The sequence below is a fragment of the Marmota monax genome, unplaced genomic scaffold (assembly GCF_021218885.2).
Source record: "Marmota monax isolate L192 unplaced genomic scaffold, Marmota_monax_Labrador192_F-V1.1 WCK01_AAM20220418_F8-fsc00081, whole genome shotgun sequence".
Classification (NCBI taxonomy): domain Eukaryota; kingdom Metazoa; phylum Chordata; class Mammalia; order Rodentia; family Sciuridae; genus Marmota; species Marmota monax.
In genome coordinates this window covers 4,784,260-4,801,171 of record NW_026695234.1, presented here as the reverse complement: position 1 = coordinate 4,801,171, position 16,912 = coordinate 4,784,260, and the positions used below count along the sequence as shown (strand labels likewise).

General features: G+C 55.7%; 1 protein-coding gene and 1 long non-coding RNA gene across 6 annotated transcripts in view; one reads left to right on the top strand and one right to left on the bottom strand.

Moving 5' to 3' along the window:
- The window catches only part of Bcl9l (BCL9 like), a 29,845-nt gene extending 16,384 nt beyond the window's left edge, over positions 1 to 13,461 (bottom strand). Inside the window, exons 1-3 of one of the 5 annotated variants that reach the window (XM_046438576.2) lie at positions 12,745 to 13,461; positions 7,548 to 7,635; positions 6,347 to 6,404 (exon numbers count right to left, since the gene is read on the bottom strand). The gene's annotated coding sequence lies outside the window, so the exon portion shown is untranslated. The remainder of the gene's footprint in view (positions 1 to 6,346; positions 6,405 to 7,547; positions 7,636 to 12,744) is intronic. The other 4 variants (XM_046438575.2, XM_046438579.2, XM_046438577.2 and 1 more) reach the window with 4 other exon arrangements.
- On the top strand, positions 13,192 to 15,635 carry LOC124088802 (uncharacterized). The gene is made up of 3 exons (XR_006850475.1): positions 13,192 to 13,573; positions 13,914 to 13,975; positions 14,134 to 15,635. It is a non-coding gene; the product is annotated as an uncharacterized LOC124088802 (long non-coding RNA).
- Positions 15,636 to 16,912: the final 1,277 nt, after the last annotated feature.

Here is a 16,912-nt window from a genome sequence, read left to right as displayed (position 1 = left end):
AGAGGAGAGAAACCAGGAAGGCTCAGTGCCCAGAACCTCCAGGTGGATAGACTGCTAAAGGCAGGGCAGGCATTCACACACCAGCGGGAAATTGCTTGGTTGACCAACTGGCCTACAGGTCAGGGTCAGTCACATTGCCCTGCTGGAAATCACCCTCAGGCTGGAGATGCCCCTCACTGAGAAGTTAGAGCACTTGATCAGCATGCCCAAGGCCTAGGTTCCATCCTCAGCATCACAGAGGTGGGGGGAACACCCCAAAGAAGCAACCAGAAAATGCTTTGAAGGGACCATGTACCCACACACAGTGTGAAGGCACCTCTATAAGAGGAAAATGAGCAGCTAGGAACCCCATGATGGGAAGAAGGATAGGGCCCTACTGAGGGCAACTGGGATGAGATCCTTGGCCTCTGGCTCAAGGAGATACAGCCCCCAAGACAAGTCCCCAAGTCTCCTTTCTCTTGGGTGTCAGGACTCCCTGGTCCTTAGACCTCTCCTCTACCACTCAGGTCACTTCCTCTTCCTGAGGTGGTGACTCAGCGGGGTGGGGAGGTCAAGGATTCATAGCCCAGCAGGAAATCTGCTCAAGGACCAAGGTGTTGCTCAGGGACCCTCTATATGGGGACTTCCAGGCTCTGAGGGCCTTCCCCTGGCTCTGGTTCCTTGCAACTTTCCCCATTTCCCCCCACACCCAGCTAAAGGAGACCATGCAAATCAACCATTTTTGCTTGGGAGGTTTTGCCTGGGAGTTTCCAGCCCCACTCCACCTATAGCCCCAGGGTAAGGTCAGGCAACTCTAACCCTGCAGAACCAAGGAAACTCCTGGTCCTAGACCCCTCCAGTCTGGGATCTTTGAACACAGTGCCTGGGGGAAGGCAGTTCTGCCCAAACTGGTCCACTGTCCCTTCTGGAGCCTGCAGGGACAAGTGGCATTGCCTGGACAGGCCTGAGGTCACCTCACTTCTCTTGGCTCCTTCAACCATTACCAGTGTAGCCAGGCCTGGGGAAGTAATCATGCCCTGGCAGAGGGGTGCCCCCAAAGACTGCTGCCCAATGCCTGGCTGTTCCTCCCCTTGAGGGAAGGGGTGGGGAGAGGGTGGGGGGCACAAGGAAACAAGACAGGGCAGGAAGCCCAGGCAGGCGGCGGGCACTCTGGGCCAGGCACAAACAGCCAACACAGGAAACCACAGCCCACCCCCGCCCACCCCACCCGCCCAAGGCTTTGGGAGAGAGGAGTGCCAAAAGCCTGGTACCCCAACAGAGGCCAGGGCCAGGGGTTAGCCCGGGGCAAGAGTTGTGTGCTAGGCTCTCTGTCACTCTCTACCTGGGGATGGGGAGAAGAAGCCCAGCTGGCAGGGATGGTGCTGCCTCTTTAAATCCACCGAAATCCTGAGCTAGGCCCAACCCAGCTCTGGTTTCACAGGAAGGAAAGGAGCTCAGGAGCCAGTAGGGCAGGCGGTGGTAGCTGGAATTAGCCCCACCAGGCCCAAATATATCTGGTCTCCGCCTGCCACCCCATTGGCACTTCCTGCCCCCTGGCACCTGTACTAAATTGGGGGTGGGAGAGGGTCTAGGTGCTACTTCTACTCTGTGGGGGACCTGTATCTCAGGAGGTGGCCTCCTGTATGGTACACATGGGTGGGAGGTGACTTCACAAGCCTGGATTCTCAGAACAGGGAGAGAAGAGCAGGGACGCTCCCTGTGGCCATCACCTGGCTTCAGTCCTCCAAGGGGTTAATCTGGCCCCTGTTTAGGGGGGTAGGGGTGGCCGAGGAACCTCCTCCAAACTGCCTGGCTGCTCGGAACAATGGAGCCATTGTGGGAGGAGTGGAGTGCGGGCAGGCTGCTGGCACAGCCAGCGCACCATGGGGCGGGACCTCACCCAACGCCTGCCTGCCCGCCTGCCTGCCGGGTGGGCTCTGCTCTCTCCCCCAGGTACACATCCTTCCAGCACCCTCACCTTGCCTGCCTGGCCTAAACTCTTGGCACCAGCAGCACCTAGAGGGCTATTGAGTTCTGCCCACGTTGACATCCAGACTGCCATGACCCTCCAGGAAGCAGGGGCATGTGGGCCAGGACAGGGTGGGGGTGGGGTGATGAGACAGGATGTATGCCTGTGATCCTCCTGCAGGGGAGACAGGAAGGCCAAATGGGGTTTCTGGTGTCAGTCCTGGCACCCTCAGGCAAGAAGGGCTTTAGGGGATTGTAAGAACAGTGTCAGGCAGGGTCCCCTGCCCCCAGGCCTCCTTTTCCACACCTTTTCCATAAACCTGTACTCTGAGGTAGACTAGTGGCCTCCACAGCCTGGGATCCTGGTAGGCACCATGGTATAGTGGAATATGAACTGGCTTTGCAGTCAGGCAGACAGGGGCCAATCACACTCTATCCCTTCTGAGCTATGAGACCCTATCCATACCTTCATCCCTCCAAGCCTCATCTACAAAATGCAGATGAGTGTGTGAGTGTGTGAGTGTGTGTGTGCTGGTTGCTGGGGATCAAACCTAGGGCCTCGTACATGCTAAGCAAACACTCTACCACTGAGCTACATTCCCAACTCTGAAATGAAGATAAGTTTACAGAGTGAGATACGGTAGTGGAACTAACTAATAAAATAACTAAGATTCACTCAGAATCTCCTCTGACCATCAGGAGATGGTCTTTAATTTTTTAATTTTAATTTTAATTTAATCTCTTGCAATAGCACCCAAATACATGGGTATGTGGTAAAAGTAGGCACTGTCAAGATATTTGCCCTTCTAGTATCCGAGTCAGCAAGGCCCATGAGCATCATATTAGTTTTACCGAGTACAAAGACTCAGCTTTTCCTCTGGTCTCCTTGACGAGGCCAGCTCCCTCTGCTACCATGCCCCTGGGCACCCCTAGGCTCACTGACATACTCAAACCCAAAGCAGGAACCCAGAGAGCAGCTGTGCACTCTCTTAGCCTCAGGTTCGTGTCTAAAACCCCAGGAGGCAAGTGAAGGGGATTTCCCTTCCACAATGACCAGCATCCCCTCCATCAAACACCCCTCTCCCTGCCTGACCCCTTGGTAATCCCCCTGCAGTGTTGGGCTGGGAGGAAACATGGCCTATTCACTCACCATGGGCTTCTTTAAAGAGTGGAGGGCCTGAGAGAAAGAAAAGGGCAATTGACAAGCAGTTCTGGAAACTAGGAGATCCAGGAAAAAGACCTGTTCTCTTCTAAGCTAGAGAGAGCTATACCTCTCAGGGTGGCCCCACAAGCTCCCAAAGGGTTAACAAGTTCCTAAAAATAACCTGCTCCCAGCAGGACCCGCTGATCAGAACCCTCCAGCCATCTGTTCCCATTTTCTCCTGTTCACATTGGAACATCTGAAACCAGCCCCAGAGCCCCAGCCCAATCCCAAAAATAGCCCCAGCCTGCCCAAGAAACAGGCCCCAGAGGCTGGGCACTGAAGGCATGGCCAGCCCAGCAGTGAGGCATGGCCCGTGCAGACAGTGATCTCTGACCACCCCCAACCCCTGGCTCATAGAAGAAGGAGATCCTCTCTATTCCAGAAGAAAGTAGGGAGCATAGCCAGGGGCTCTAGCTCATCTCTCTTGGTGCCAGACCAGAGAGGGCACCAGCCAGCAAACCTAGGCCTCAGACCCAGGTGCTTTGGTATCCCAGGCACTTCTGCCACATCTTAATCCCTAGATTTCCACCCATCTTTTTACATAGCTCCCCTCACTGTAAGTGACACTATCTACTCCAGGGCTCCTCAAGCAGAAGTTCCCAAGGCTCAGTCCCTCCACTACCCATTCCCATCCCAAGGCCTTTGGGAGCTCTGGGCACCCAGTGGCATTCTTTGCTCCAGGGCATACAGGCTAAGGCAAAACTAAATAACTTACTTTCTTTCTCTTTCTCTTTTGTTGCAGTACTGGGGATCAAACCCAAGGCCTCACATGTGCTAAGCAATGCTCTACCACTGAGCTACAACCTCCAGCCCTAAAGCAGGACTCTCTCCAGCACGGCCCACACTCCCCCACACAGCTCTGGGAGAATTTCTGGACACCACGGATGCTGATGACTCTGCTGCTCTCTGGACCTAAGGATACCCTTGACCCTCTGCAGCCAGCAGGTGCCAGGCATGCCCACTTGGGCTTCTCTATGCATACAGGCCCAGGCATTGCCCCTCCACACTCAAGAAAAAGAAAAATGCCCAGACAGGGAATCCAGGGAACCCTGAGACCTGAGGCAGGCCTAACAACCACCATCCATAGCACAGCTCCACACTACCACTCTTCTCCCCAAGGAAGGACCCTGACCCCTAGGCCAGGAAGGAGAGGAGGCAGCCATTGAAGTCATTTAAGGACTGAGTGTCTTGTTCAGCCAGATGAAAGAACAGAGCAGCAGGGGATGGATGGTGGGAGGGGTGCTGAAGCTGACCGGGAGGAAACAGCCTGGGGGAGGGAGGGCTCAGCCCTGAAAAGTGTGGGGAGGTAGGGAGAAAGTCCATAGCTCCCTAACCTTCTCCAGGTCTCCTGGCCATCTGGAAACCTTGCAATCAAGGTGTCATCTGACATCAACAGTGGGGAAACTGAGGCAGCAAGAAGTTGTGTCTGGAATGGTATTAGAGTCGAGGACTCAGGAGTGCTGGAAAGTGCTGGAGGCCCATTCTCCAGCCTTCCCCTGCTAAAGCCCCTGGGAAGGTCAAGAGCTCCTGTGAAGAGTCTGGCAAATAACAAGGAAGGGGATCCCAAACATTTACTGAGCCTTCACTCAAGTCCTTCACTTGCCTTGTACAACTGAATCCTCAGAACAACTAGTAAAAAGTACTTATTAGTATCACTATTATTATTGTTATTACTACTACTACTAGGGAGACAGAGTCTTATTATGTTTCCCAGGCTACCCTCAAACCTCTAGACTCAAGGGATCCTTTTGCCTCAGCCTCTGACGTAGTTGAGACCAAAAGCACAGGTCCCAATGCCTGGCCCTAGAAAGCAACTTTTATTATTCATATCTTACAGGTAAGAAAAGGGAGGAACAGGAAATTAAGGAGCTTGCCCAAGACATACAGCCCATAGTCAGAAGAGCTAGATGAACTTGGCAACTGGGTTCTTAACCAATGCACAATGCAGATGCGCCATGGTATCAGTCCTCCTGCTGCGATGGAAATAAGCGTTCCAGTCTCTCATCCTCATCCCACACACCCTCCCTCCGTTCCCCATGAGTCCAGGTCCAGCACTGGAGGTCACAGTTCCTGCCAGGGGAGGAGATCAAAGAAGCACTGTGCCTCACCCGCTCTACACAGGTGCCCTGCCTGGCCTAAGCTACCAGAGAGCAAAGTTCTTGGTACTAGCAGCAGCCCCGCCCACTCCAATCCGTTACCTCCTCACCCATCCAGGTCCCTAACAGTCAGCAAGGTCACAAGGCAAATTTCCAGGTCAACAGAACAGAATCCCTGCTGAGAGATGCCCTAGGCTAGAATGGAGTCTGAGGTCCCTCTCAAACCCAGGTAAGGGTCAAAGGTCAAGTTTGACCTGCCAGGGAAGGGTGGAGTTCAAGCCCTGCTCCGCACCCACCTGCTCAGCCACACCTGTCCACTGATCCCCACTTTTTTCATGGCCTGAGTTGAAAGCAAGTCCACTTCCTCCCTGTTCCATGGGGTAGTGGCCTCCAGCAGGGAAGGGGCCATTAGGTGAACGGACTAGAAGCCTCTCCTTCCTGAGGTCGGTCCAGGAGAAGCACCTCCCTATCCCTGGCTTCCTTTAGCTTTCCCTAGTCCAACAGGAGCCCACAGGAGTGTTTGTTATGAATTCAGGGAGTTGTTGCTAAGTAAGGAAGAAGGGGAGGGAGGGAGGCTGAGAGAGAGAACTGTGTGTGTGTGTGTGTGTGTGTGTGTGCGCGCGCGCGCACGAACACATGCTTGTACTTGTGTATGTGAGGTGCACCTACAGGGCCTGGGCAGCAGAAATCACACTGGGGTGGCTGGCAGTTTGACTGAGCCAGGAGAGGCCAAAGCCAGGGAGCGGGAAATCTACCTTGCCCTCCAGGGGGGCTGGGATGACTCTCCCACTTTCCCAGGGAAAGATGCAGCTTGGAATAGTACTGGCCCTTCACTGGAGTCCAGCTTTAACCCTTCCTGTCCCAGCCCTGCCCCCAATCCCTCCCAGTCCTAAGTTGAAGGCTATTTGCCCAATAGGAGCTAGAAACGACCCCTCCTCTGGGAGGAAGGGAATGCAGGAGAAGGGGGGAGGCAGAAAGCCAGGAGAAGGGAGCCCAAAAGACAAACTGCCAGGCAGGAGGCTAAGCCAGGATGCTGCAGCGGCTGCAGACACAGATCAGGGAGGCCAAAAAGGACACACAGAGCACATGGACCTCTCACCTCTGGAAAAGTATGTGTCGGGCTCAGGCTCAAGGGTGTGATCTGGGAAGGGGGCTCCCTGTGGAGAGAGGGTCACAGCTAGAAGCCCCAGACCAGCAATCCATGCCCCTGCTCCTCCCAGAACCCCAGCCCCAGCGCCCCCACAACATAAACATGTAGACACGTACACACAGCCTGCAGCTCCAGGAAGTCTCTGTGCTGCTCAGAACCCCCACCCCCTAGGACTTCTGTGGACTGGCTGGGAGCCAAGCCTGACCCAGTTGCCCCACAACGCCACTCCCCTCCCTATCCTGGAAGCAGGAAAGGAGAAGCACTGGAAGACCTCAGAGCTCCCTGAGAGCTTGGCCCCACAGGGAGAGAGGAGAGGCAGAGGACTCCCACGACCTGGCCTGAGGACCTGGGGGAGGGAGGCCAGGGAGGCCTGAGGACCCTGGCTTCCAAAAGCAGCCACCCCCAGGTTACCCTATGTCAGGAAAAAGAATAGCTGCAGGGCCTATGTCCCTGTGTGGTCTCTTTGGCTATAACCCTGGTTCCCTGAAGACACAAAGTCCTGGGGACCTGGTCTGGGTGGGAGGGCCTGGGGTGAGCAGTTCAACAAAGGGGGCTGGGTGAAGCTCCCACAGTAGGCGGGAGGGAAGCTGGTGGCTGGGCTCAGTTTGTACTGGGGGTCAAAGGGGAGTTCTTTTCCGAAGAATTCTGGGAGAGACGCCAACTAGAGCAAGCTGCTAACCACCCCTCCCTCTCTCTTACTGCACTGGTGTGTGTGTGTGGGGGGGGGGGGTCCCTGCCAACCAGACTTAACCCTCTCCAGCCTGTGTTGCTCCCAGGGCTGCTGGGAGGGGTCCTCTGGCTGGGCTCAGTTTTCAGTGTTAGGGGACCGGTAGCACAGGGCACAGGGCATCAGCCTATAAGAACACGGCTGGTTCCACATGGCCCCATCTGGCACCACCCTGTCCTACCAACACCTGGGTGACTTTTCTGGGCTCCTCTCCTGAAGGTGTCTGCGGTGACGTGTGTGTGTGTGCGTGTCTCAGAGACAGATTGAGAAACAAACTGAAAAGTCCTTGCCAAGGCCCTCCCCCTGCTGGGTCACTGAACACTGTGCCAACCTGTGCCTCTCCCCCTCCCTCCTTCCCACTGTGCCCTGGACCAGAGGCCACAGGGAGGGGGGTTAAAAGGAACAGCCTATCCTCATGCTCACCCCTGCTGCTGTCTCCACAGGTCTTCAAACCATACAAACAGCCCCTGCCTTGGCCCTCTTCTTCCTCCCTGGCTTGCCACATATACTTCTAGAGGAAAGCATTCAGTTATTGCCTGAGATTCCAGAATGGGAAACTGAGTCAGAACAAGGTTTCAGGGCTTCTAGAGCCCATATCCCACACAAATATAAATCCACCATCACCACCCTTGCTTTGCCCAAAAGAAACAAAAAATAGCTGGGCATGGTGGGCCTATACTTTCAGCGGCTCTGAGGCAGGAGGATCACAAGTTCAAAGCTAAACCTCAGCAACCAGGTGAGGCCCTAAGCAACTTGGCAAGAACCTGTCTCAAAATAAAAAAATATAAAATGGGATGGGGATGTGGCTCAGTGGTAAAGCACCCCTGGGTTTGATCCTCAGTACCAAAAAAGAAACAAACAAACAAAAAATAAAACCCTTGGGCCCTCCCCTCCTGCAGAACACAGTCTAACTGCAGTAGGAGGGAATGAGATAAAACATCAAGAAGGACTTCCCTGGATCAAGGATACAATAGCAGCTGGTCCCACCCCAAATGCCTGGGCCTGGATTCCATGGTCCTCTGTCTTTGGCTCAGGCTGAAAATATGAGTGTCTTATCTTATTTTGTTATTTGCCCCTAGCGGGGGAAATCAACTGTTCTGAACCTTAAATTTGCTACCAAGCTTGCAGTTTCCATCTGGTTGGCTGTTCCCTGTCCCCAATGAAGCAAATGCTCTTAGGGGTGAAGGGGTCACTCTCCTTTCCCTAGCCCTTTACTTTAGAGCACTGTTACACTGTAACTGCCACCACTGTATCCTTAGGACAAGAGGGTGGACTGGTGTTGTCAGGCCCCTGGCAGCAAAGGGCAGAGGGAGAGGGAAAAGGAGAAACTCCAGGTCTTGGCAAAAACCATTTATCCCAAAGTCTCCCCACTCCAAGGACCACAGAATTGCCAGAAGCCTCGGCCCTGCTCCAAGAAACCTCCCTATCAAAGGGCAGAGGACTCCATGTCCCAGGGAGCTGCAGGAGACCTGTGACTACACACCCCAGACATGTTCCCAGGGAGGGGGGAGATGCAAAGCACAGGAGTGAGTGTGTGAGCACAAGCACATGCACACATCGCAGACACACCCCAGCACACATTCCTCACAGATACCCCCAGATGCATGCAACCAGTAAACAGGCACATTCAAAGTATCTCCTTATACCCGAAACTCTTCACAAGTAGCCCCTTAAGACCCACAGAGATGCCCAAATGTACAGACAGCTCAAGAGAGGTCAGGAAACATCCAGGATACTGGCCAGTCACACAGAACTGCCAAAAGAAGATACACCTACTCTGGGATACACGCACAGCCACATACACACAAAGTAGTACATGGCCATGTGCTAGCACACAAACTCAAAGGAGCCACCACACAACGCACAGCGTGAAGTCAGATTAGAGGACAACCCCTGGGGGCGGGGGAGTTAGAGGGGGTGGAGAAGCACACAGGGATTTCAAAACAATCCTGGTTTCGAAATGCTAGAAATGCTGGATTCAGGGCCATTCCCAGTAGAGGCTGGGGGGTGGAGAGTGAGGGGGAGGGGAAGACAGGCTCGCCCAGGGCTACCAACCCTGGCAGGAGAAGACTGAGTCCCAGACCATTAGAAAGGGGGCCCAGAAAGAGACACCAAGGTTAGGAGGTACAGCCGGCCCAGAGCCAGACAGGGAGGGCCTGAGCTGCAGGACAGGAGACAAAGGAGAGGCCTTGGCTCCTGCCACTGACAGTGGCAGTGACCACTTTCTCTACTCCAAGATAGCCTATGGCTCTGCTTCCCTGGCTGCTAGAAGAGCCCCAGTGTAGGCTGAAAACTAAGGGGTCAGAGAGGGTGGGGGGCAGCCCAGGCCTGCAGAGTTAGGCGTCTTCCAGGACTCCACAAATTCAGGATAGGGTAAGGGACCAAGACTTCCCTATTCTCCACAAGAGGCCCCTAGGGGAGACTGAGGCAGTGAAACACAACATACCCCACACCCAGGAAGTTACCCCTCCCATGGCAGCCAGGATGCCCTTACTGCCCCTCCCCCAACCTCTAGGGAAAGTCAGCAGAGCTCACAGAGGGAGGGGGGAGAGGGGAGGTCAGGCCAGGCTGGGGGCGGGGCTGTAGAGGCCTGGCCCTGGCACCCAGCAGAGGAAATTCCAGGCTATAACTCCAGGCTGCCTTCAGGGCCGCCCATCCAAGTGACATGCAGCAGTTCAGCTGCTCCAAGGCTATGGCCTTCTTCACCTAGCCCCTCAGCCCATGACCCTGGCTATCCAGCTCTGAAGCCTCAGCTGTGGGGCTTAGAGGTTGGGACGTAGGAAAACTTAGCACTCCATGAAGAGATACTCAGCCGTGACAAGAGCCCTTGTGGTCCCTAGAGCCAATCTGAGTCTCTTTCCACAGACCCCTGGTGTGAATCTCCAGAGTAGCTATGGGTGGGCAGCTGTTGGGTCTGGCAGGCAGGGGCACAGATGCCAAGCTAGAGCAGCCAGGTGCTCAACAGGTTGAGCCAGTCCCTGGAACAGCCAGCCCCACCCCAGGGAGAGCGGGCTGGCAGAGGCTCCCTGCCTGCGGCACCCAGCCTGTAGCTGCTTCGCTCCCACAGCTGCCCACTTTCCCACGGTGCCATCCCCCTTTATTCATCCCCCACCCCTGGTCAGCAACAGGGCAGTGCCCAGGGTTCTGGTACAAGGAAGCAAGGGATGCCATTTTCCTGTCACCCTTGGGTGCCCAGGCTCTTGAGGTTCCTCACTATCAGCAACCAAAGAGCTTCAGGGAGAGTGAACACGGCATCAGGGCAGCAGGAACCCCACAGTGCCCTCCACCTCCTTGAGGGCCTCTTCTGATCCTGGGAAGACTGGACACAGACACCATGGCTCCCCAGAGCTGCCCCAGGGCGCTGGGACAGAACTTCAGCCTGCAGGCGCCAGAGGCAGTGTGTGGGGGGTGGTGTCCCAGCTTCTCCACTTAGACTCCCGGGAGAGAGCCTGTAGAGCTGGTGAGCACTGGCTCCCTCCACTCTTGCCAGAGCTGCTGCTGCCTGCAGCCCTTAGCACTTTCCTCCCACCACCCTCCAGGGCTCCCTGGAGCTCCATCCCAGCCACTCCCCCCAAAGGCAGGCAGCCCCCCCTTTACACAGCATCTCCTTTAATCTAAAGCAGGTGCCAGGCATTCCAGCCCTTGCTGAGTCGACACTGCCACCCGCTAGGCCTCTGCCCAGAAGGCTACTGCCCTGCCTGGTCATGGAAGTTGAGCCACGGGCCTAGAGTTCCTGCCTAACTCAGGTACCAGGTGGCAGGAACTAGCTAAGCAGAGTCATGGGTGCCCAATGCACTTTCAGCAAGCAAAATCACTGGTTTCCAAATTAGCACTGATGTGCTGAACCCCAGATTTCTGTGGCTGGACCACCAATCCTTCTTTAGGACCCTGCATATCTGCCCACTCCCAGATTTTCCACGCCAGTAATTAGAGACTTGTTCTGAGCTTTCCTATGGACCTCTAGAACCCATTTCCAGCTATAGGGCCCCTGCTACCTGGGGCACAAGAGTCACTCTGGACCCAAGATTATAGGTCTGCTGCCCTTCACCAGCACTTCTCCCAACATGAACCCGTATCCCAATTGGGGTAACTGAGAATCCCCTAGAAGGAAGTGGCCAAAAAGCTGGGCTTTCAGGTCTGGTCCTCCTAGGCCAAGGAGACAGATCACTTGGGGAAGGCAATGCCTTCCTTCCTAGTACCAGATCCCTGCCTCCCACTTTGCCCCTCACCTTCCTCTTCCAGGCTCACTCAGTCCTAAGGCTTCTATCAGCCAGGCCTCAGAACAGACATCAGGAAGACTGGGACTCAGCATGCTCTTCCCCTGGGGCCATGAAATCATGGTCCTGACCCAGAGAAGGCAGCCAAGCCTGTGCTGGGGGATAGCAGAGGAATCCCTGCCCTGAGGAAGTGGCTGCTCCTTGGAGAGTCAAGGAGATGGAAAGAAGAAGGAGAATGGAAGCCCTCACCACCCCAACCCCAGACCCAAGTATCTTTGAAAGAGCTGCTCAGAGACATTAGTGGGATTTTGGCAGATACAATGCAGACAGCCTTCCCAGGTAAATCAGTGTGACAAGGTTAGGAGGGAAGGAAGGAAAAAGATCAAGGGGGCTGCAGAGACCCTTTCCCAGGGCTCAGGCACAAGTCCAGCTCACCTCTGTCAGAAGAACACCTTTCCTCCTGCAGCAGAGGCCCCCCAGACAGGGACACAGACACACACCCCAAGCAGCAGACAGACAGGAGGAGGAGGGAGGGAGGGGGTGTCAGAAAAACCCGGAAGGAAGGAAGCTGGACAGACAGACAGAAGCTGATCCTGGCTTCACTGCTCCAGGGAGACACCCTCCAGACTCCCAGACTTTAAGGGACATTCCCCTTCTCAGCCCCCAAGAGGGAGAAGGGGAGACCCGACTTCCCTGTTGCCTGAAACCAAATTCCAGCAGCCCTGAGGTAGTACTACCCATTTGGAAAAAGGCCTAAGTCTCACTTTTCTTCCTCACATTCTTCCCAAAGGCTTGTTTGGACCAAGGCAGGGGCCACCTCCCCTTAGCAGTACAGGGACACCTCCAAGGAACTGTGACTGCCCCACCCCCAGCCAAGCCCACAGCACTCAGAATCCTTGGCAGAGAAGGCTCCCCCAGTCTCTGGGCTCCTGCTGCTCAAAGGCAGTGTCTGGGGGCAGAGGGTGACCCCAGCTCTCTCCAGCCCCAACCCATCTCCTTCTGGAAGCTCCCATCAGCCAAGGAAGAAGTGCTGGGGTGCTGGGACCCAGGGGGTTGTTGAGCCTGGGAGGGGGACTACATCTCCCAGAAGCCCCCAGGGCAGGGTTCGCTGCTCCAGCTGGCCCAAGGCCGGCCTTGTTCTCTATGCTAGGGTGGCAGGGTCCCCAGGCTGCCCCTAAGCCCTTCTCCCTATGCTTTGGGGCTGCCAACCTAATTGGGGGCCTACGAGTAGCCTCCACTGACCCTGGGGGCGTCCCCCTCCCCTTGAACAGTCTGGGGGTGCGTGCCAGAAGGCAAGAAACAATCAGACTGTGTTTCCCCTCCCCGATTCAAACTGGATCTCCCTCCTCACGCTGCTGCTGACCTGCCATGACTTTCGCCCTAGCCCCCAGCCCACCCCTCACCTCGCGCGGGTCGGGGGTCCTCACGCCAGGCCGGAGCTGGAAGCCATGACCAGGTGAGGGTCGGAGGGTGGATTGGGGTCCTCCTGCTTGCCACTTGGACGTGCGGAGAGGGCGGGCAGGCGGTAATCTTTTGATCCTGGATGCCTTGATCTCAATACCAGCCCGGCCCGGGAGAGGGTATCCGGGGATCGCTGGGAGCCTGGGTTCCTGCCTCCCGACGGCGGAGCATGGTCGTGGGCGCCGGGCAGCGGCGGGAGAGGGTGCACACCCGCTCCGGCCGGGGCTCGGGGCTGGGGTCTCGGCCCCGAACCTCACAGCTCGGAGTCCTGCTCCAGCTCCTCCTCCCTTCCTTCCTTCCTTCCGTCCTTCCTTCCTTCCTTCTCCTCCTCCTTTCACTTTCCCCGAGGCCCGCGGGGACGGCGGGCGCGGGGCGGGGAGGGGGCTGTCTAGGCGCTTATTGTTGGTCGGACGCCGAGGGTCCGGGTCGCAGCCCCCGGGCGGAGCGGCGCCGGGGGACCCAGGCGTGCGGGCGTCCGGCCGGCTGGCTCCGGGCGGCGGCGGTGGTGCAGCGGCCCCGAGTCCGGGGCATGTCCGGCCACTGGCTCCGCCGCGCGCCGCCGCCTCCCCGGGCTCCCTTGCACTGCCGGAGCCTCGCTCGCCCCTCCACTCGGCTCCTCTCCCCAGCCTGAATAAGCATCGGGGCTCTCTGGCTGCCTCCTTCTGCCTTCATACCAGAGCCCGGAGAGGCCCCTGTCAAAATAAGAGCTCCCCCATCTCGCTGGTCTCCTCGCCCAACCCGGCTCCCCCAGCCTCCCAGTGGTCTGACTCGGTAAGGCGCCCAGCCGGCTAGCGCGAGGCAGGTTGGCCCGGGGGCGGGGAGGGGGGCTTCTGTCTTTCTCTCCTACCCATTCCTGAGGACTGGGGAGGAGACGCACCAACAGCATCCCAGGCTAGGGAGAGGTCCCACAAACCTACCCTACTATATGTGCGGACTGGATGGAGTTGCCTGGACACACACACACACACACACACACACACACACACACACCCCGCACAGGCTTCCCTCTTCAATGTACCCACCCACATCCATTATGCACTGAACATCTCTTTTATTCATCTCTCTCTCTCTCTCTCTCTCTCTCTCTCTCTCTCTCTCTCTCCCCCCCCAGTACACCATGAGGACATAGACTGAATTTTCATCTCAAGTCTCAGCAGGGGTGTAAAGTGGATGGTAAGAAAATGTTTGTGGAAGTGAAACCTTTGTCTTCTCAAAAGAAATTTCTCCTAAACTTAAAAGGCTTTCTCCCCCCCCTCCACCTATAGAATAGTAGATACATTGAAAAAGAAATTATAAGGCACTTTTTAAAAACATATCACATGTTATTTCAGTGTTCATCATGAACTTGCAAGAAAGATATTTTGACCCCATTACACAGATGAGGAAACTGAGACTTGCATTATATAAGGATTTACTCAGAATTACACAACTAGACCATGGTAAGCCCAGGACTAGAAGTTGGATTTCTTTATCCCTGGATACCTTCCCCACCCACCCAGAATTAATACCAACAATTGATAAGCATTGACTATTTCAGAAGGAAATGAAACTAACAACTCTATTTGCTCCTTTCTGTTCCCATTGTCCTCTCTCTCCAGAAAACTCTAGTGACCTCCCTCTCTTCTGACCACCTATTATTTGTGCACCACCCATCTGAATGCTTACTTGTATTTTCCTTGTTTCTCCTGTGTGTATGTCTGGTTGGTTCCAAAAGATTCTTAAGGGCTCAGACTATGCCTTCTATCCTCTGTGTTCACCCAAGGTTGGCTCAAGTCCTGGGTAGGTTCATAGTAGAACTTCAGTAAATCTTGACTTGATGGATTGATGGTGCCAGAAACTAGGTACTGAGCAAGGTCTGGGGAGGCTCAAATGTGTGTGTAGTAGGGGGATGAAGATACCCTGACAAACAGATGATAACATAACCTTTCCTGTGTGCCTAACACAATCACAGTTTACAAAGCACTTTCATGAACATTATCTCAGGATCATGCTTTAATCCAATCAACAGAACTTTCCCAAGTGCCTACTAAGAACTGTGCTAGGATAGGGGTTGAATCGTCATAATTCTGAGTTAAGTCTTATCTTCATTTAAAGGTGATGAAACTGAAGCCCAGAGTGACTATCCCAGCACCTAGGATAGTACCTGGCTCTGGAATTAGGGTTTAATTTCTTTTCTTTTCTCCAGGATCCCCAGGGGATAGACTGGATCTCAAAGCAGAGGGCCGGTCCTAAAACATAATAGTTTTTAGGAGGGTCCACTCCATTTACTTGGGTCAGTATCACGTATATGACAAGCCACATGGGCCTTTTCAGATCCTTTTGGCACAAGTTCAATTCATAGTAGGTCCAGAAAACAATGTTTGTAGGGATGAGGGTGGACTCGTTGCAAGGGGTCTCAAATGTGGTACACAGTCAAGTTCAAGAGTGTTCGGTATGTTCTGTGGAGCAGCCATGTGGAGCTGAGCGCTCCCCAGGGTGGGGCTGTGACTCATTCCCCCAGCGTAGGTTCCAGGTCGAGATGCCGAGCAGAGCTCTGGGCAGCCACGAGTTCTGGGTGGAACCCTGGAGCGAAAAAGGAGGCGAGAGGCCCATTGCTGGAATCGAGCAGCTCCCTCTACTGGAGAACTCGGGGAACCACTGTGTTTCCGTATATCTGTGTGTCACTGTGTCACGAGGGATGTCACAGGTGTGTCAGCGAGAGTCGGTGTGGGCATTTGTGGGTGGACGTGCCGGCACGGGTAAGGGTGTGTGAGGTTGCCTGTTCGTGGCTCACTGTGGCTGTGCCAGCGCCATTAGGGGCTTTTTCTGGAAACACAGTGTGTACCCACAACCACATCTTGTGTTATAATTTATTTACTTTGGGGATGGGGGTAGGGGAGGCCCTAGCCATGAAATTACGTATCTTCCTGTTACTGGAATTACTGGGAAAAACGGATCTTCCAGCCGACGTTCCTCACCTGCTCGTTCAGTAGCTTGAGAAGGTGGGAGCGGGTCGGGCCAGGGGAGCATTTCCTGGGAAGCGACTCTACGCGCTGAAGCAACCAGGTACCCAAGAAAGGGTTAACCCGGAGCCCCACAATGGCTTCAATCATTGGTTCAGCGTACTGTCAGTCAGCGTTATGAGGGCGGGGTTTTCGAGGCAGCAGTCGGATTGCCTGGCGCCCCTCAGTTGCCCCTCGACCCCCCACATCATTTCACCCCCATCTCGGTGGAGACACCTTCCTGGGCCCTGGAGGAAGAGCAGATCCGGGCATCCTGGCTTCCCTACTCTCTCCAGCTGCCTGGCTTCCTGATAGATGGTGATTATTATATAATAGACTTGCTGGACAGCACCGTGCCAGCGCTCGGAACACTTTGCCCCCTCCTCGAAGCCTGCTGTAGGACCTGGCACCTGCAGCCCAGAGCCTGCTGCCTAGCTCTGCCGGCGCCCCAAGCACCGTCTCCATCCCGGGGCGGGATCCCAGAGCCACCTTCTCTGGTGGCCTGGGGCCGTGTTCTAGGATGGGGCGGGCGCCAGGCTGGGGAGTCGCGCCGGCGTCCCTAAGGTCTCAGGGTCGGCTTGTGGAGTGTGGCTTTACCAGCGCCTAAGATTATGGGATCCACTAGATCCCCTCCAACCTGAACTTGGAACTTGGGAGCCAACAGAGGTGGGGCTAGGGGGCGCAGGGGCCAAGGTTGGAAAGGGAAAGGAGTTTGGAAAAGGTGCGGGTGCAGGAAACGGGAGGCTGAGAGAGGGGGCCGACGGGGGCAGCGGGGGAGGGACTTTTATCCTGACAGAGCTCCCGCCTTCCCCGACTGGAGGGTTTGGAAAAACTGAGCAGGCAGCCAAGGCTTGGCTGGAAATCCTGCAGCCCACCCTCCTGGGGACACAAAGCTGTAGGGCGGGGGCAGGGCGAGGGAAGAGAGCACGACCCCGGGTGGGCAGGGCCTCTTTTGGGGCTGGGGGCCCAGGGGCCAGGTCCCTGGGGAGGGGGTTCCTGGCGCTGTCTCCCTGCAGTCTGCTTCCCCCTTCTCCCGCTCTCCCCCCTCCTCCCCCTCCCCCTCTCAGGCTCCAGTCTTGCAGATTGCGGGCTGACTTAACTCCTTGCACTCCAGCTCGGTGGAGTCTGA